Raw genomic sequence first — 19,243 nt, 5'->3', positions numbered from 1 at the left:
CTGGTCAGCGTTGCCGGCTCCGGCACACTGAATGTGCCGAGCGGTGCGAATGCCGGGCGCTGCCTACTCCGAACCCCTTTAGCGCCCCTGTTCCGACATTTTCCAGGGATGCTAAGTGTTATATATGTAAACCTGTAGAAACCTTGTATAGCCACCAGAGGGCTCATCCTCTGGAGTCCCAAGGGATCCCACAATCCCTTGGGAGCACATGTACTTAAGGAGGCCTCACAGGCTGGAGAGGCACTCTGGAGATCTGTAATAAAAGACTAAGATCACACTTTACTTTCAGCTCACAGTATCCAGTCAGACTCTTTGTTCATACATAACAACTGGCGATGAGATACAGATAGCGAACCCAAAGATGCAGAGAACAGTGGGCATCGTGCAGAAATTCTTGGAGGGAGATGATTGAGAAACTTTTGTGAAGTCACTCGACCAATACTTCATGGCCAATGAGCTTGATGGGGAAGAGAACGCTGCCAAACAAAGGGTGATCCTCCTCACCATCTGCGGGGCACCAATATATGGCCTCATGAAAAAATGGTTTGTGCACACTGGTCTGAGAGCATCTGAACCCGAAGGAAAGCGTTCTGATGGCGAGGTACCAGTTCTACACCTACAAAAGGTCTGAAGGCCAGGAAGTGGCGAGTTATGTCGCCGAGCGAAGACGCCTTGCAGGACATTGTGAATTTGAAGGACATTTGGAGCACATGCTCAGAGACTTTTTCGTACTTGGCATTGGCCATGAAGTGATACTTCGCAAACTTTTGACTGTAGAGACCCCAACCTTGAGTAGGGCCATAGCGATAGCCCAGGCGTTACAACATGCTGAGGTGCAGAGGGACCTGGGGGTCCTTGTGCATGAATCCCAAAAAGTTAGTTTGCAGGTGCAGCAGGTAATCAGGAAGGCGAATAGAATGTTGGCCTTCATTGCGAGAGGGATAGAGTACAAAAGCAGGGAGGTCCTGCTGCAACTGTATAGGGTATTGGTGAGGCCGCACCTGGAGTACTGTGTGCAGTTTTGGTCACCTTACTTAAGGAAGGATATACTGGCTTTGGAGGGGGTACAGAGACGATTCACTAGGCTGATTCCGGAGATGAGGGGGTTACCTTATGATGATAGATTGAGTAGACTGGGTCTTTACTCGTTGGAGTTCAGAAGGACGAGGGGTGATCTTATAGAAACATTTAAAATCATGAAAGGGATAGACAGGATAGAGACAGAGAGGTTGTTTCCACTGGTAGGGGAGACTAGAACTAGAGGGCACAGCCTCAAAATACGGGGGAGACAATTTAAAACCGAGTTGAGAAGGAATTTCTTCTCCCAGAGGGTTGTGAATCTGTGGAATTCTCTGCCCAAGGAAGCAGTTGAGGCTAGCTCATTGAATGTATTCAAATTGCAGATAGATAGATTTATAACCAAGAAGGGAATTAAGGGTTGCGGGGAGCGGGCGGGTAAGTGGGGCTGAGTCCACGGCCAGATCAGCCAGGATCTTATTGAATGGCGGAGCAGGCTCGAGGGGCTAGATGGCCTACTCCTGTTCCTAATTCTTATGTTCTTATGTTCTTATGTTGCCACCAGTGACAATACTAAGCAAATCTCTCAGCACACGATTGCTGCACAAGTACTGTGAACAAAGTGATGTTGTTTTCAAATCACAACGTACAGACAGGCCCCACATGCCTGCAGCTGCACGTCCACAAATGTCTCAGAGTCCCCCATTAAGGGTGATGAATGTAAGGCCATTAACACCTTGTTGGCCCTGCGGGGATGATCATCATTTCCATTCATGCCGATTCAAAGGGTACATTTGCAAGGGCTGTGGAACAATGGGACACCTTCAACGAGTGTGCAGGCGAGCTGCAAACCCTGTTAATCCTGCAAACCACTATGTTGCAGAGGAGGACAGATCCACGGTGGATCACGACGAACCAGAGTTTCAGACCAAGGAGGCAGAGGTATATGGGGTGCTCACGTTTACCACAAAGTGTCCCCCGACAATGCTGAAGGTTGAATTAAATGGACTCCCGGTGTCAATGGAGCCAGTCCATTATGAGCAAAAAGACTTTCGAAAAATTGTGGTGTAGCAAGGCCTCAAGGCCAGTCTTGACTCCCAGTCGCACGCAACTGAGAACTTACGCAAAGGAACTGATTCCCGTAATCGGCAGTGCTACTGTAAAGGTCTCTTATGATGGAGCAGTGCACAAGCTACCACTCTGGGTGGTACCAGGTGATGGTCCCACGCTGCTCGGCAGGAGCTGGCTGGGAAAGATACACTTGAACTGGGACGACGTCCGAGCGCTCTTGTCTGCTGACGACACTTCATGTGCCCAGATTTTAAACAAGTTCCCTTCGGTGTTCGAACCAGGCATTGGGAAGTTCCAAGGAGCAAAAGTGCAGATCCACCTAATTCCGGGGGTGCGACCAATCCATCACAAGTTAAGAGCAGTACGGTACAGGATGAGAGAAAGGGTAGAGATTGAGCTAGACCGGCTGCAATGAGAGGGCATCATTTCACCGATCGAATTCAACGACTGGGCCAGTCTGATTGTTCCAATCCTCAAGGGAGACGGCACCATTAGAATCTGTGGTGATTGCAAAGTAACTATCAATCGTTTCCCCCTGCAGGACCAATACCCACTACCAAAGGCTGCCGACCTTTTTGCTACACTGGCGGGAGGAAAGAAGTTCACGAAGCTGGACTTGACCTCGGCCTACATGACGCAGGAGCTGGAGGAATCATCGAAGGGCCTCAACTGCATCAACACGCACAAAAGTCTCTTCATTTACAACAGATGCCCGTTTGGAATTCGATCAACCATGACGATATTCCAGAAAAACACGGAAAGCCTACTGAAGTCGGTGGTCTTCCAGGACAAAATCTTGGTTAGAGGTCGGGACACAGTCGAGCATCTGCAGAACCTGGAAGAGGTTCTTAGTCGACTCAACCACGTGGGGCTCAGGTTAAAACACTCGAAGTGCATTTTCCTGGCACCTGAAGTAGAGTTCTTGGGAGAAGAATCGCGGCGGACAGCATCAGGCCCACCGATTCGAAGACGGAGACAATCGAGAATGCACCGAGGCCACAGAACGTGATGGAGCTGCGGTCGTTTCAAGGACTCCTGAACTAATTTGGTAACTTCTTACTGGGTCTCAGCACACTGTTAGAACCACTGCATGCCTTAATGCATAAAGGAGACGAATGGGTATGAGGCAAAAGCCAAGAAAATGCCTTTGTAAAAGCTAGAAAATAGTTATGCTCAAACAAATTGCTTGTGTTGTATGATCCATGTAAGCGTTTGGTACTAGCATGTGATGCATCGTCGTACGGTGTCGGATGTGTATTGCAACAAGCTAATGAATCTGGGAAATTGCAACCGGTTGATTATGCATCCAGAAGTCTGTCTAAGGCTGAGAGAGCCTACAGCATGATTAAAAAAGAAGCGTTAGCTTGTGTTTATGGGGTAAATAAAATGCATCAATATCTGTTTGGGCTCAAATTTGAATTGGAAACTGACTATAAGCCACTAATATCCCCATTTTCCGAAAGTAAGGGGATAAATACGAATGCATCGGCCCGCATCCAGAGATGGGCACTCATGTTGTCCGCATACAATTACGCCATCCGCCACAGGCCAGACACCGATGCTCTCAGTAGGCTGCCATTGCACACCACGAGGGTGGAAATGGCACAGCCCGCAGATTTAGTCATGGTTATGGAAGCATTCGAGCGTGAGCAATCACCCGTCACTGCCCGGCAGATTAGAACCTGGATGAGCCAGGAGCCCTTACTGTCCCGAGTAAAAAATTGTGTGCTTCACGGGAGCTGGTCCAGTGTCCCAGTGGAAATGCAGGAAGAGATAAAGCCATACCAGCGGCGCAAAGATGAAATGTTTATACAGGCAGACTGCCTTCTGAGGGGTAATCGGGTAGTGGTCCCCAAGAAGGACAGGGACACTTTCATCAGTGACCTCCACAGTACTCAGCCAGGCATTGTAATGATGAAAGCGATAGCCAGATCTCACATGTGGTGGCCCAGTATCGATGCGGACTTAGAGTCCTGCGTGCACAGATGTAACAGATGCTCACAGTTAAGCAATGCACCCAGGGAGACGCCACTAAGTTTATGGTCTTGGGCCTCCAAACCGTGGTCCAGAGTCCATGTCGACTATGCAGGCCCATTTTTGGGTAAAATGTTCCTTGTGGTTGTAGATGCGTACTCCAAATGGATTGAATGTGAGATAATGTCGGTAAGCAAGTCCACTGCCATCACTGAAAGCCTGCGGGCCATGTTTGCCATGCATGGACTGCCTGATGTCCTTGTGAGCGACAAGGGGCCATGTTTCACCAGTGCTGAGTTCAAAGAGTTCATGACCCGCAACGGGATCAAACATATTACATCTGCCCCGTTCAAACCAGCATCCAAAGGTCAGGCAGAGAGAGCAGTGCAAACTATCAAGCAGGGCTTGAAGATGGTAACTGAAGGCTCACTGCAGACTCGCCTATCCCGAGTCCTGCTTAGCTACCGCACAAGACCCCACTCGCTCACTGGGATCCCATCCACTGAACTGCTCATGAAAAGGGCACTTAAGACAAGACTCTCGTTAGTTCACCCTGATCTACATGAACAGGTAGAGAGCAGGCGGCTTCAACAAAGTACATATCATGATGGCGCAAATGTGTCACGCGAACTTGAAATCAATGATCCTGTATTTGTGTTGAACTATGGACAAGGGCCCAAGTGGCTTCCCGGCACTATTGTGGCCAAAGACGGGAGCAGGGTGTTTCGGATCAAACTTTCAAATGGACTCATCTACAGGAAACACTTGGACCAAATCAAATTCAGGTTCACGGACTAACCTGAGCAACCAACTTGGACCCTACCTTCTTTGACCCCCCAACATACACACCAGTGGCAATCAACACTGCGGTTGGCCACGAAGCAGAACCCATCCCCCGCAGCAACCCAGCAGGACTCACCATACCAGGCAGCCCAGCAAGGCCAGCTGCACAGCAGCCCAGCGAGGGCCCAATAAACGATTCACCAAAACCAGCATTTGCACCGAGACGATCAACCAGGGAAAGAAAGGCCCCAGATCGACTCACCTTGTAAACAGTTGACTTTGGGGGAGGGAGTGTTGTTATATATGTAAACCTGTATACACCTTGTATAGCCACCAGAGGGCTTATCCTCTGGAGTCCTGAGGGATCGCACAATTCCTTGGGAGCACAGGTACTTAAGGAGGCCTCACAGGCTGGAGAGGCACTCTGGAGATCTGCAATAAAAGACTAAGTTCACACTTTACTTTGAGCTCACAGTATCCAGTCAGATGTTTTGTTCATACATAACACTCAGCTAATGAATTTCTACCCCAGTGTCTTCGGTCTTCCTGATATTTAATTGGGGAAAATTTCTGCTCATGCAGTAATGGATGTTGGACAAGCAGTGTGTCAAATCAGACGCACTGAAGAGGTTGAGAGAAGTGGTGCTGAGGTAGAGCTGGGTGTCGTTAGCGTACATGTGGAACCTGACGTCAAGTTTTCAAATGATGTTGCCGAAGAGCAGCATGCAGATGAAGAATAGAAGGGAGCCAAGGATAGATCCTTGGGGGACACCAGAGGTAATGGGAGCAGGAAGAGAAGTCATTGCAGGTGATTCTCTGGCTACGACTGGATGGATAGGAATGGAACCAGGCGAGGGTAGTCTCACTCAGCTGGACGATGGAGGACAGGCATTGGAGGGTGATGGTGTGGTCAACTGTCTCATTGGCTGCACACAGGTGGTGAAGGGTGAGGAGGGATAGTTTCCCACGGTCATTTTACATTTATGCTCTGCTCGTGGATGGTGCTGGTGAGGGTGCATTTATTGCCTATCTATAGTCACCATGAGAAGGTGATCAGGGGCCTTTTTCTTAATGTGCTATCCTTCGGTCTTTGACTGGTCATTCCAGACACCAGCACTGGTTTCCAATGCTTTCCTGACAGGTCTCCCACCCTCTGTAAACCAGCTCATCCAAAACTCTGCTGCCCGTATCCTATCCCGCACCAGGTCCTGTTCACCTATCACCCCTGCTCTTGCTGATCTACATTGGCTCCTGGTCCCCCAACACCTCAAATTTGAAATTCTTATCCTCGTGTTTAAATCACTTCCTGGCCTTGCATTTCCATAACCCTCTAAACCCACAGAACTCTGTGTTCCTCTGACCCTGGCCCTGTCCCTCCCTTCACCCCACCATTGGTGGCCGTGCCATCAGTTGCCCTGGCCTCACTCTCTGGAATTCCCTCCCTAAAGCTCTCCATCTCCCTCTCCACCCCTACGACCCTCCTTAAAACCTACCTCTTTGATAAGCTTTTGGTCTTAATAACTCTTTCTTGGGTTGAACATCATTTTTGCTTGATTACATTTCTATAAAGTACCTTGGGATGTTTTTCTATGTTAAAGGTGCGATATATAACCAACTTTTTGTTGTTGGTTTGGTATTGTTTGCTTGCTAAATTATATATTACCTGTATTTATTTTAATGCTCCTTATGGATGCTCATTCACCCATCATCTCAGTAGCGTGGCTGAAAGCAATGCATTTTTAAAATTAAATTAACGTATAAACATTGCCTAGCTCGTCCAATGGCTAAATCAGTGTCAGCCATGGCTCAGTGATAGCACACTTGCCTCTGAGTTAGAAGCTTGTGCGTTCAAGTACCACTGAAATCTAGGCTGACACTCCAGTGCAGTATTGAAGGAATGCTACACTGTCGGATGAGATGTTAAACTGAGGCCATGCCTGCCATCTCAGGTGAGCGTAAAAGTTCCCATTACACTATTTCAAAGAAGAGCAGTGTCCTGGTTATCCTTTAAACAACATCGTTAAAAAACAGACTGCTTGATCATTATCACATTGCTGTTTGTGGGGCCTAGCTATGTGCAAATTGGCTGCTGCATTTCCTATATTACAACAGGGACTACCCTTCAAATGTACATCATTGGCTGTAAAGCACTTTGGGACGTCCTGGGGTCATTAAAGACACAATATAAATCCACGCCATTTTTTTACTTTTTAAATGTACAGCGTGGTGTTGTACTGATCAGACAGAACAGAAAAATGACAAGGTCAATGACGGGTCTGTACCGAACGGGTCAAATTCAGTTGGGCATAGGAATTGGGTAGTGTGGCATCCATCACCCAGCAAGGGAAGGGGAAAATCATCTGGGATTCCTGCTCCAAATCGTTACCCAGTGATTCTTGTTTTAAGTGTGCATGCGTAAGGACAGAGACAACCCTCACCGTCAAATGACATTTACTGTAGCGAGAAATTAGACCCACACCTTGAGGGAAGATTTTATTCAGCTTCAAATTCATAGCTGGCAAAGTTGCCGTGTTTTCATTATCAAAAGCAGATCAGTCCAGCTGTAAAAATGAATCAGCAATTGCTGATGGTGGGGCACCTGCCTTTTTGCCCTGTGACACTCTGCAAAATGCAATAGGTCTGTAAATCACATATTTACATATTGCACAGTGTCATAGTGCGTTGGAGCATTAACACACAGTCACGCAGTGTGGTAGAATCACACACAATGTGCTGTTGAGCTCAGATAGGTCATTAAGGCGATGTGTTAGACTGGGCCTGTGCTCTGAGATTACTGAAGATTGAGAGAGGCTGTAAATCATTCTCAATCGCCCCCGCTCGGGCAGCCTGATTCAGGAATATCGTTGGCAGAGCCTGACAGCAGGTTGGCTCTCTTGCACTGGCGGCCAGAAGGTATTGTGCAACCTGGAGAGATTTCAGGATAGAAGGAAAGATAAATAAAGTCATTTACACACTGAGCCCTGTGGACCACAAGGAGGTTGATTTTCATCTTCACTACCTGGGTGTGAATCGGGCCGAGCGAATCTCCCGCTTGTTGTGTAGTGAGGAAACAATCTGCTCGGACAGATTATCGCCCGGGTGGTGAAGCTGAAAATCTACTCCAAGGAGCCGTAGCCAATCCCTGGTCTGGGCTGAGTTAGCTGATCTCACCACTTAAGAAGCTTTGGCTAGTTTCAGCTTCCATAATTAGGGAGGAGAAAGGTTCAGTGAGGTCTCACTCCGATCTCTACGCAGTGACCCCTGTTGGAAAGTGCATTTGTCTTGGTGTCAGATTGAGCTGTGCTCTGATGTTCCCATAGTTTACTATCCTGCTAATAGTCACTATCTAGACCCATATTTGGGTGAGGTACCAGAGGAAATTTAACAGCTAAGAAATCTATCCAGATGCCAGCACCTTTAGCAGAATGGGGAGAAAGAGTGGGAACGATAAAATGGGGTCTTACTGACTCAGCAAGTTATCTTGTTTATTCAAATACTGATCTTTTGCAGTTTAAGATATTTCATTTTGTCTCAAATTGACTTTCAAATGGAAGATATTCTTGCAGAGTTAACATCAGCTATTGAAGGGGTACCTCTACATGAAAAAAAAAATTTGAGAAATCTTTTTTAACTTGTTTACAAAAACACACAACAGTGCATAAATCAAATTGAAATTGTAGTGTCACTTGGTTATAATATCACGTTTGTCCTCCATGGCACTACTTGAAGAAGAACAGGTGAGTTTCCCCCCATTGTCCTGGCCAACATTTATCCTTCAACCAATATTATTAAAACAAATGATCTCATCATTTAACTCATTGCTGTTTGTGGGAGCTTGCTGTGCATAAATTGGCTGGCGCCTTTCCTACATTATGACAATGACTTCAAAAGTACTTAATTGCCTGTAAAATGGTTTGGGACGCCATGTGGTTGTGGAAGCCACTTTATTAATGCAAGTCTTTTTTTCATTCAGTGATGAATTTGGCACTCATATCCTGCCATTATCTTTTCCCCCAAATAAAAGTTTCTTCAACTTTTTCATTGGAAACAATACCCCTTTAAATGCCCTTACCTCTACTGTTTTTTAATCATCCACCACTATGAGGGGATCAGCTCTGTACCCATGGCAGTGGCCAAGAGAAAGAAATTGTACAGCTGGTGCTCACACAGTTCTGACTGTTATCTCAGAGGCAGCACATTGCTCTGGTCTGAGTCAGCAGCTTCAGGAGGTCATGGGGAGAGAAAAATAAGTAATATGCATCGCAGCAGTGTTCCAAGAAATCAAACATATTCTCAATAAACTGGTCTAATGAAACAACCGCTTAAATTTATTTCTTGTATAAAGAGTAGCGTATAACTGACTTGAAAGATAAAACATGATGGTACATGTACAACATTGTTTTATTGACTAACAATAAATAATTTGACATGTCCGTGCATATAATAAATCATAGTAAGTAGTTGCTAGCTAGACATGACAGATTGATGTTGCCATGGTCTGTCAAAACAAATGCTGTAATCTGCTATCACTTTACAACTGGGCCCAGTAAAGATGCAGAGCATTGTTCAGCCAACGGTAACAGCTAGAATCCTTTCCCTACTGCTCCTTTTCCGTAGCATTTGAGAAATTTGTACGTCGCACGGGAAGATCATTTTGGCCATTCAATTAGATCATAGCTGATCTGTATCTTAACTCCATCTACCCACCTTGGTATTATACTGTTAATGCCCTTGCCTAACAAAGATGTCTCAATTTCAGTTTTCAAATTTTCGATTGACCTCGGCACAACAACCTTTTGGGGGAGAGAGTTCCAAATTTCCACTACCCTTTGTGTGAAGATGTGTTTCTTGACGTCACCCCTGAATGACCTCGCTCTAATTTTAAGGTTCTACCCCCTTGTTATGGACTCCTCCACCAGAGAAAATAGGTTAATCTATCTACCTTAAGTCCTTTAATCATCTTAACTACTTAACCTTTTCCCTGAAAAAAATCTCTTGGAGGCATAGGAAGGTGGGACATGTTAGAACATTTGCAATGGCTGAAATATGTTGGGGCTGAATTCTGTGGAAGCCATCATCGAGCCTGGTCAGGTGTGGAGCAGAATTTCTACCCTCCCACTGCCTGCGTCCCTTCCCCCAGTCCATTTCCCAGGGTCAGAGGCATTTAAATATTTTGGACAGATGCTTTGGCCAGGGAAGGGGGAGGGTGCGAGGGTTGGAAAATCACCACAGTGCCTTGCGTAACTGAGCCCACCATCCCAGCACAGCTTTGAAGTGCCTCAAGATCTTAAGTGCCACTTTTCTGCCATTGACAGCATTGCGAAAAGTAGCCCTTTTAAGATTTATATCACTCCTCGGCCCTTAGCAATGCTGGCACCAGGGGTGCACTGGCGCATGGGGGCTTCTTCAGGAGTCTTCGAGATTCTCAAGCGAAAGGGAGAAGGTGGCACTGATGAACCTCCTGGGATTGTTCCCCTTCAAGCGGACAAGGTTATGGGGAGATTTAATAGAGGTGGTAATTATGAAAGGTTTTGATAAAGTAAATAAGGAGAACCCATTATCACTGGGAGGAGGGTCAGTAACCAGAGGACGCAGATTTCAGATAATTACCAAAAAAAAGCAGACAGGTGATGAGGAGAATTTTTTTTACACAGCGAGTTGTTGTAATCTGGATTGCATTGCCTGAGAGGGTGGAGGAAGCAGATTCAATAGTAACTTTCAAAAGGAAATTGGGTATATATTTGGAAAGGTTAAAAATGCAAGACTATTGGGAAAGAGCAGGGGAGTGGGACTAATTGGATAGCTCTTTCAAAGAGCCGACACAGACACAATGGGCCGAATGACCTCCTTCTCTGCTTTAAGATTATATGATATATAACATTTGGCATAGAAAATATCTGCTCCGGGACTCCCTTATCCGGCACCACCCCTCGTCCGGCACCATTCCCGGCCGCCGGGTGGCGCATGTGCAGAACGTAGCCGGTCAAAATCCTACTCACCAATATAATCTGACGGGGCTATCGGCTGCCTCCTCCTCATCGCCCTGCTGGAACTCCTGCAGCCACACTCCTCGGGCCGGCTGCTCCTCCCCACAGCGCCCCCTCTGGGGGGGTCGGACCCACTCCGGCCTGCCGACACTTCAGGGCCCGCTGGGCCCGCTCGGGCCGCCGACCTACTCCTCCCCCCCCCCCCCCCCTTGGGCTGATGACCTCCCCTCATCCGGCAAAATCCCTCATTCGGCAAAGGCCAGGTCCTGAGGGTGCCAGATAAGGAAGGTTCAACCTGTACTATAATCAATATATCAGTAGTGTCTGTACAGTCCCATGTGCATTATTCAGCGTTCTCTTGTGGGTTATTTTTCAGAGTATTTTCAGAAGAAAATATAATGATTATTTCCAAAATTTAAAGAATCTTGCACCCTTAAAGGGTTAGCAATTAAATTCTCTTCAAAAATTGAGTCCATTCTGAAATTTTGAAAGCATTCATTGTTATAAATTGAGGCACCCAAATCATAAGTTGAAGAACACTGTTTGATGTTAGTCACGAAACTGATCATTGGTGTTTAAAAATTATTTATATACCATACAGTCTGGTGAATGGTGCAATGATAAGTGATAAGTCTAATATTTTCACTTATGTACTAACATCATTTTTTTCTTTCAGAGAGACAACTGTTACTGTCAGTAATCTGCACAATTCAGTGCCCCAGGCTCATAAGCAGGACATTAACAAAACTAGACAGACCAATGTACATCAACAACTGTCATGAAGCACCTCATGCACTTAACATTTGAAGGCTTTAGTTTACCATAGGTTCTGTTTTACATGTTCTAACACTTTAGTCAGATAAGAAGTTGAAAGGGGCAGTTGCACGGGTTGATGTGTATTGTAGACAATGGGACTGATGTGCTCAGCAATGGCGGTTTATATTATATTCCGGTGGGGGGCAATTTCGGCCCCTAACTGTCAGGAACAGTACAGCTGAATCTAATTCTGTCCTCACCCATGGTCCAAACATGTGCATTTTCCAGCAGCAGTCATTGGATAGCAGTGAGGCCTCACCTGGAATATTGTGTTCAGTTTTGGTCTCCTAATCTGAGGAAGGACGTTCTTGCTATTGAGGGAGTGCAGCGAAGATTCACCAGACTGATTTCCGGGATGGCAGGACTGACATATGAGGAGAGACTGGATCGACTGGGTCTGTATTCACTGGAGTTTAGAAGGATGAGAGGGGATCTCATAGAAACATGTAAAATTCTGACGGGACTGGACAGGTTAGATGCAGGAAGAATGTTCCCGATGTTGGGGAAGTCCAGAACCAGGGGACACAGTCTAAGGATAAGGAGTAAGCCATTTAGGACTGAGATGAAGAGAAACCTCTTCACTCAGAGAGTTGTTAACCTGTGGAATTCCCTACCGCAGAGAGTTGTTGATGCCAGTTCATTGGATATATTCAAGAGAGAGTTAGATATGGCCCTTACGGCTAACGGGATCAAGGGTTATGGAGAGAAAGCAGGAAAGGGGTTCTGAGGTGAATGATCAGCCATGATCTTATTGAATGGTGGTGTAGGCTCGAAGGGCCGAATGGCCTACTCCTGCACCTATTTTCTATGTTTCTATGTTTCTATGTTAGAAGTGGCTGTTTTTTCCTTTTCCTTCACGCAGTGGCACTGAGACCAAATGTAGTGTTCCTACTATGATCCTAACTGAAATCAGCGTTACAGCATGGCTCAGTCCCACAGCGATCGCACTGCATTTCCCCACTTAGCCATTGGCTGAGCTGACATGACCATTTCTTTCTGTCTCATTCCTGTATTCATTTCAATAGGTTTACTAGCTCCATCACTGTTTTGCTATGTTGCCAATGGACTAACTATGGGAAAAAGTGAATTTTATTTCAACAGTCCGATAGCACCGGGTGAATAATTCAAAATTAATTAAACTGATAAATCTAAAAGTACTTCTCCATTTAAGAGTATCTTGAAAAGGCCACAGTCCATTCTATGGGATGTCATGTATTTTTAGAAGGCTTACAATCTAACTCTTGCAGCCCAGCTAAAAGAGATGTTACAATTGATGAGATCACTGTTCTAATGCTATCTTTGTGATTGCGCACTTCAATGCAGAGGTACTTTCATTGCTTCTGGACTGTTGGAAGTCCTCTAGGCTGCCATCTAGACTTCATTGGGTCATGTTTGCTCAAGCCCCTTGTTCCTCTAGTTTGTTACAGGACAAAAGAGGTTTAAAAAAAGTATATTGTAATGACCACTGAGGAGGTCTTGACCATTCATGGATTACCGTTCTCATGGTAACTACATTTGCTTAGTTCACAACAGCAAACAAGGAAGGAATGACATGTCAACAAGCAAGATAAAGGGAGTTTACTTGTTAAATAAGTAAAATTAAAAGATTGATGAGGAAGGTAAGTGGGAGAGAAATCTGGTAAAAGTATTTTTGCTCGTCTCTATTTAATAATGCACCATCTTGCATTTATATAGCACTTTTAATGTTGAAAAGCACCCTGAGCAATATTACTGTTAGGTGCATCTGTGCAGCAGTCTGGAGGCCCTGTGTAGGCCGATCATCAGCTTTTCAATACAAGAAACCGCGCATGCGCGAAAATTTGAATAGGCCTCGCAGCTTGTTAAAGGGACTGCGCACCCAAAAATAATTAGAGGGAACATTGGCCCTAAGGCATTTCACGGAGGCCTGTAAGCGAAGTTAGAAGGAGTGACCAAAGGCTTGGTTGAGGAAATGGGTTTTCAAGAGACCTTTTAAGCCAACGAGGGGTGGAGAGGAGGAGGTCTTTTGAGAGGGAGGTGTAGAATAGGGCTGAAGACTCTGCCACTGATGATGGAGTAGAGGGAGGGGAGATGGACAGAAAGTCACGGGAGAGCACATAACATTGAAGCAAGAACATATTGCGGAGGTAGGTTGGTGTAGGTCTGTGTAGGAATTTGTAGATGAGGACAAGAATTTTAATTTTGATGAAGGAGTCTGAGAACTTATGTTGGTTAGCAATGATAGGGATGATGGGTGAGTGGGACTTATTGTAGGACAGGATCTGGGCAATGGACATTTGGACAAGTTGAAGTTTGTAGAGGGAGTGGTCAAGAGACTGATGAATTGAGGCATTGGAGAAGTTGAATCTGGAGGTGACAAAACTGTGTAAGGATTTCAGTAACAGTGGGGTGAGGCAATGGCAGAGGTGGTTGATGTTTTCGGTCTATGCCACATACTCTGTTCCCTAGCCACTGACTCCATCCCTTTCCCCAACTTCTGTCTGAGGCTGAACCAGACTGTTTGCAACCATGGTGTCATATTTGACCCTGAAATAAGCTTCTGGCTACATATCCACAACATAACTAAGGCCGCTTATTTCCACCTCTGTAACATCGCCCGTCTCCGCCCTTGCCTCAGCTCATCCGCTGCTGAAGCCCTCATCCATGCCTTTGTTACCTTTAGACTTGACTATTCCAAAGCACTCCTGGCTGGTCTCCCACATTCTACCCTATGCAAATAGAGGTGATCCAAAACTTGGCTGTCCGTGTCCTAAGTCACACCAAATCCCATTCACCCATCACCCCTGTGCTCGCTGACCTACATTGGCTTTTGGTTAAGCAACGCCTCGATTTCAAAATTCTCATCCTTGTTTTCAAATCCCTCCATGGTCTTGCCACTCTATAATCTCCTCCAACCCCACAACCCCCTGAGATGACTGCGCTCCTCTAATTCTGCCCCCTTGATCATCCCTGATTATAATCGCTCAACCATTGGTGCCGTGACTTCTGTTGCCTCGGCCCCAAGCTCTGGAATTCCCTGCCTAAACCACTCCGTCTCTCTACCTCTCTTTCCTCCTTCAAGACGCTCCTTAAAACCTACCTCCTAACCTAATTTCTCTTTATATGGCTTGGTGTCAAATTTTTTATCTCATAATACTCCTGTGATATTTTACCACATTAAAGGCGCTATATAAATACAAATTGTTGTTGTTGTTGTTGTGATGGTGGATGTGAGGTTATGGGGTCTGAAAATTAATTCTAGGTCAAACATGTCACCAAGGCTTCATACAGTCTGGTTCCATCTGAGTGAACAGCCAGAGAGAAGGATGGAGTCAATGGCAAGGAATCAGAACCTTTGGTGGGAGCCAAAAACAATGGCTTCAGTCACGCCGAGATTTAATTGGACAACCCCGAGATCATCCATAACTTAATGTCAGAAATTAATGTCAAATTTAATAGCAGTCTGACAGCACAGAGGTGATCGTTGGATCTAGGGAACTAGAGGAGAAGTTGAACTGAGTGTAGTCAGCATACATACAGAAACTGACCCGATGCATATTTTGTAATAGAATGCGAAAGAACTGATGCTCGTGATACAATGTGTACTTCCAATTTTAGCTGGAAAGTACACACCTGTGGATCTCAGGTGATCTAGGTTTGGCTGCGAGGCCACCCGTGATTAATTAGTCTGCTATCATACAGCTTCTACTGAAGTTATGGTGCTCAATCTAGAGATTCATCAAGCAGAGTTCTGACGAATGGTCAACGACCTGAAACGTTAACTCTGTTTCTCGCTCCACAGATGCTGCCTGACTTGCTGAGTATTTACAGCATTTTCTGCTTTTATCTCAGATTTCCAGCATCCAAAATACTTTCCTTTTATATTACCATTTAGATCATACTGCCTCTCTGTTGTTTCTTCCAAAGAGCATCACTTCACACTTATCAGCATTAAATTACATCTGCTATGTGTTTGCCGGTTCCACCAGTCTGTATGTGTCCTCCTGAAGTTTGCTATGATCCTGCTCATTATTTACTACATTGCCAAATTTTGTATCATCCGCAATATTGTACTCCCTATGCCAAAGTCCAAGTCATTTATATATACTGTAACAAGAAAGGTAATGGTCCTAATACCGGCCCCTGGTGATCCCCATTGCATACTTCTCTCCAAACAGAAAAACATCCGTTCACCACTACTCCCTGCCTTCTATCCCTTAGACAAATACATACCCAAGTTACCACTGTCCCTTTAATACCATGTGTTTCTCATTTTTGAATAAGTCGGTTCCATTCTTATCCATCTAATCGTAGCCAGAAAATCACCTGCAATGGCTTTTCTTCCCACTCCCGCATCATTACCTCTGGTATCCCCCAAGGATCTATCCTTGGCTCCTTCCTATTTCCCAACTATATGTTGCCATTCGAAAACACGGCGTCAGTTTCCACATGTATGCTGATGACACCCAGCTCTACCTCACCACCACTTCTCTCGACCCCTCCATGGTCTCTAAATTGTCAGACTGCTTGTCCAACATCCAGTACTGGATGAGCAGAAATTTTCTCCAATTAAATATTGGGAAGACCGAAGCCATTGTCTTTGGTCCCAGCCACAAACTGCGTTCCCGAGCCATCGATTCCATCCCTCTCCCTAGCATCTGCCTGAGGCTGAACCAGACTGTTCGCAACCTTGGTGTCATATTTAATTCTGAAATAAGCTTCCAGCCACATAACCGCAGCATAACTAAAATCGCCTATTTCCACCTCCGTAACATTGCCCGTCTCTGCCCCTGCCTCAGCTCATCCGCTGTTGAAGCCCTTATCCATGCCTTTGTTACCTCTATACTTGACTACTGCAAAGCACTCCTGGCTGGCCTCCTACATTCTAACCTACGTAAGCTTGAGGTCATCCAAAGCTCGGCAGCCCGATTCCTAACTCGCACTCAGTCCCCCACTCACTTATCACCCTTGTGCTCGCTGACCTACATTGGCTCCTGGTTAAGCATCGCTTCGATTTCAAAATTCTCATCCTTGTTTACAAATCCCTCCATGGCCTCGCCCCTCCCTATCTCTGTAATCTCCTCCAGCCCTACAATCCTGTAGAGATGTCTGCGCTCCTCAAACTCTGCCCCCTTGAGCATCCTGATAATAACTGCTCAACCATTGGTGGCCGTTCCTTCAGCTGCCTGGACCCTAAACTCTGAAACTCCTCCCCAACCTCTCTTTCCTCCTTTAAGACGCTCCTTAAATTTACCTCTTTGACCAAGTTTTTGGTTATCTGCTGTAATTTATTCTTATGTGGCTCGGTGTCAATTTATTTGTTTTGTGTTCAACACACCTGTGAAGTACCTTGGGATGTTTTACTACGTTAAAGGTGCTATATAAATTTAAGTTGTTGTTGTTGTTGTTACGTGGTACTTTGTCAGATGGCTTTTGAAAGTCCATATATACATCTACTGCACTCCCTTCATCAACCCTCTCTCTTACTTCATCAAAGACTCAATCAGGCTAATGAGTTCGATTTGCCTTGAACAAATCCATGCTGGCTGTCCCTTATTAAACCCGCTTCTTCAAGTGAGAATTAATTTTGTCCTTGACAATGGTCTTTGGTAGTTTTCCCACCACTGACGTGAATCTAATTGGCCTGCAGTTACCAGGCTTATCCCTCTCCCCTTTTTTTGAACAGGAGTGTAATATTTGAAATCCTCCAGTCCTCTGGCACCATTTCCATATCCAAAGACGATTAAAAAATTGTGGTCAGACCTTCTGCTATCTCCACGCTAATTTCCCTCAGCAACCTAGGATAGAAACATAGAAAATAGGTGCAGGAGTAGGCCATTTGGCACTTCAAGCTTGCACCACCATTCAATAAGATCAGGACTGATCATTCACTTCAGTACCCCTTTCCTGCTTTCTCTCCATACCCCTTGATCCCTTTAGCCGTAAGGGCCATATCTAACTCTCCCTTGAATATATCCAATGAACTGGCATCTACAACTCTCTGCGGTAGGGAATTCCACAGGTTAACATAGAAACATAGAAAATAGGTGCAGGAGTAGGCCATTCGGCCCTTCTAGCCTGCACCGCCATTCAATGAGTTCATGGCTGAACATGCAACTTCAGTACCCCATTCCTGCTTTCTCACCATATCCCTTGATTCCCCTAGTAGTAAGGACTTCATCTAACTCCTTTTTGAATATATTTAGTGAATTGGCCTCAACAACTTTCTGTGGTAGAGAATTCCACAGGTTCACCACTCTCTGGGTGAAGAAATTCCTCCTCATCTCGGTCCTAAATGGCTTACCCCTTATCCTTAGACTGTGTCCCCTGGTTCTGGACTTCCCCAACATTAGGAACATTCTTCCTGCATCTAATCTGTCTAACCCTATCACAATTTTAAACGTTTCTATGAGGTCCCCTCTCATTCTTCTGAACTCCAGTGAATACAAGCCCAGTTGATCCAGTCTTTCTTGATAGGTCAGTCCCGCCATCCCGGGAATCAGTCTGGTGAACCTTCGCTGCACTCCCTCAATAGCAAGAATGTCCTTCCTCAGGTTAGGAGACCAAAACTGTGCACAATATTCCAGGTGTGGCCTCACCAAGGCCCTGTACAATTGTAGCAACACCTCCCTGCCCCTGTACTCAAATCCCCTCGCTATGAAGGCCAACATGCCATTTGCTTTCTTAACCGCCTGCTGTACCTGCATGCCAACCTTCAATGACTGATGTACCATGACACCCATGTCTCTTTGCACCTCCCCTTTTCCTAATCTGTCACCATTCAGATAATAGTCTGTCTCTCTGTTTTTACCACCAAAGTGGATAACCTCACATTTATCCACATTATACTTCATCTGCCATTCATTTGCCCACTCACCTAACCTATCCAAGTCGCTCTGCAGCCTCATAGCATCCTCCTCGCAGCTCACACTGCCACCCAACTTAGTGTCATCCGCAAATTTGGAGATACTACATTTAATCCCCTCGTCTAAATCATTAATGTACAGTGTAAACAGCTGGGGCCCCAGCACAGAACCTTGCGGTACCCCACTAGCCACAGCCTGCCATTCTGAAAAGTCCCCATTTACTCCTACTCTTTGCTTCCTGTCTGACAACCAGTTCTCAATCCATGTCAGCACACTACCCCCAATCCCATGTGCTTTAACTTTGCACATTAATCTCTTGTGTGGGACCTTGTCGAAAGCCTTCTGAAAGTCCAAATATACCACATCAACTGGTTCTCCCTTGTCCACTCTACTGGAAACATCCTCAAAAAATTCCAGAAGATTTGTCAGGCATGATTTCCCTTTCACAAATCCATGCTGACTTAGACCTATCATATTACCTCTTTCCAAATGCACTGCTATGACATCCTTAATAATTGATTCCATCATTTTAACCACTACCGATGTCAGGCTGACCGGTCTATAATTCCCTCTTTTCTCTCTCCCTCCTTTTTTAAAAAGTGGGGTTACATTGGCTACCCTCCACTCCATAGGAACTGATCCAGAGTCAATGGAATGTTGGAAAATGACTGTCAATGCATCCACTATTTCCAAGGCCACCTCCTTAAGTACTCTGGGATGCAGTCCATCAGGCCCTGGGGATTTACCGGC

Source organism: Pristiophorus japonicus, chromosome 5, assembly GCF_044704955.1.
Source record: "Pristiophorus japonicus isolate sPriJap1 chromosome 5, sPriJap1.hap1, whole genome shotgun sequence".
Taxonomy (NCBI): Eukaryota; Metazoa; Chordata; class Chondrichthyes; family Pristiophoridae; genus Pristiophorus; species Pristiophorus japonicus.
Note: the sequence above shows the minus strand (reverse complement) of the source record.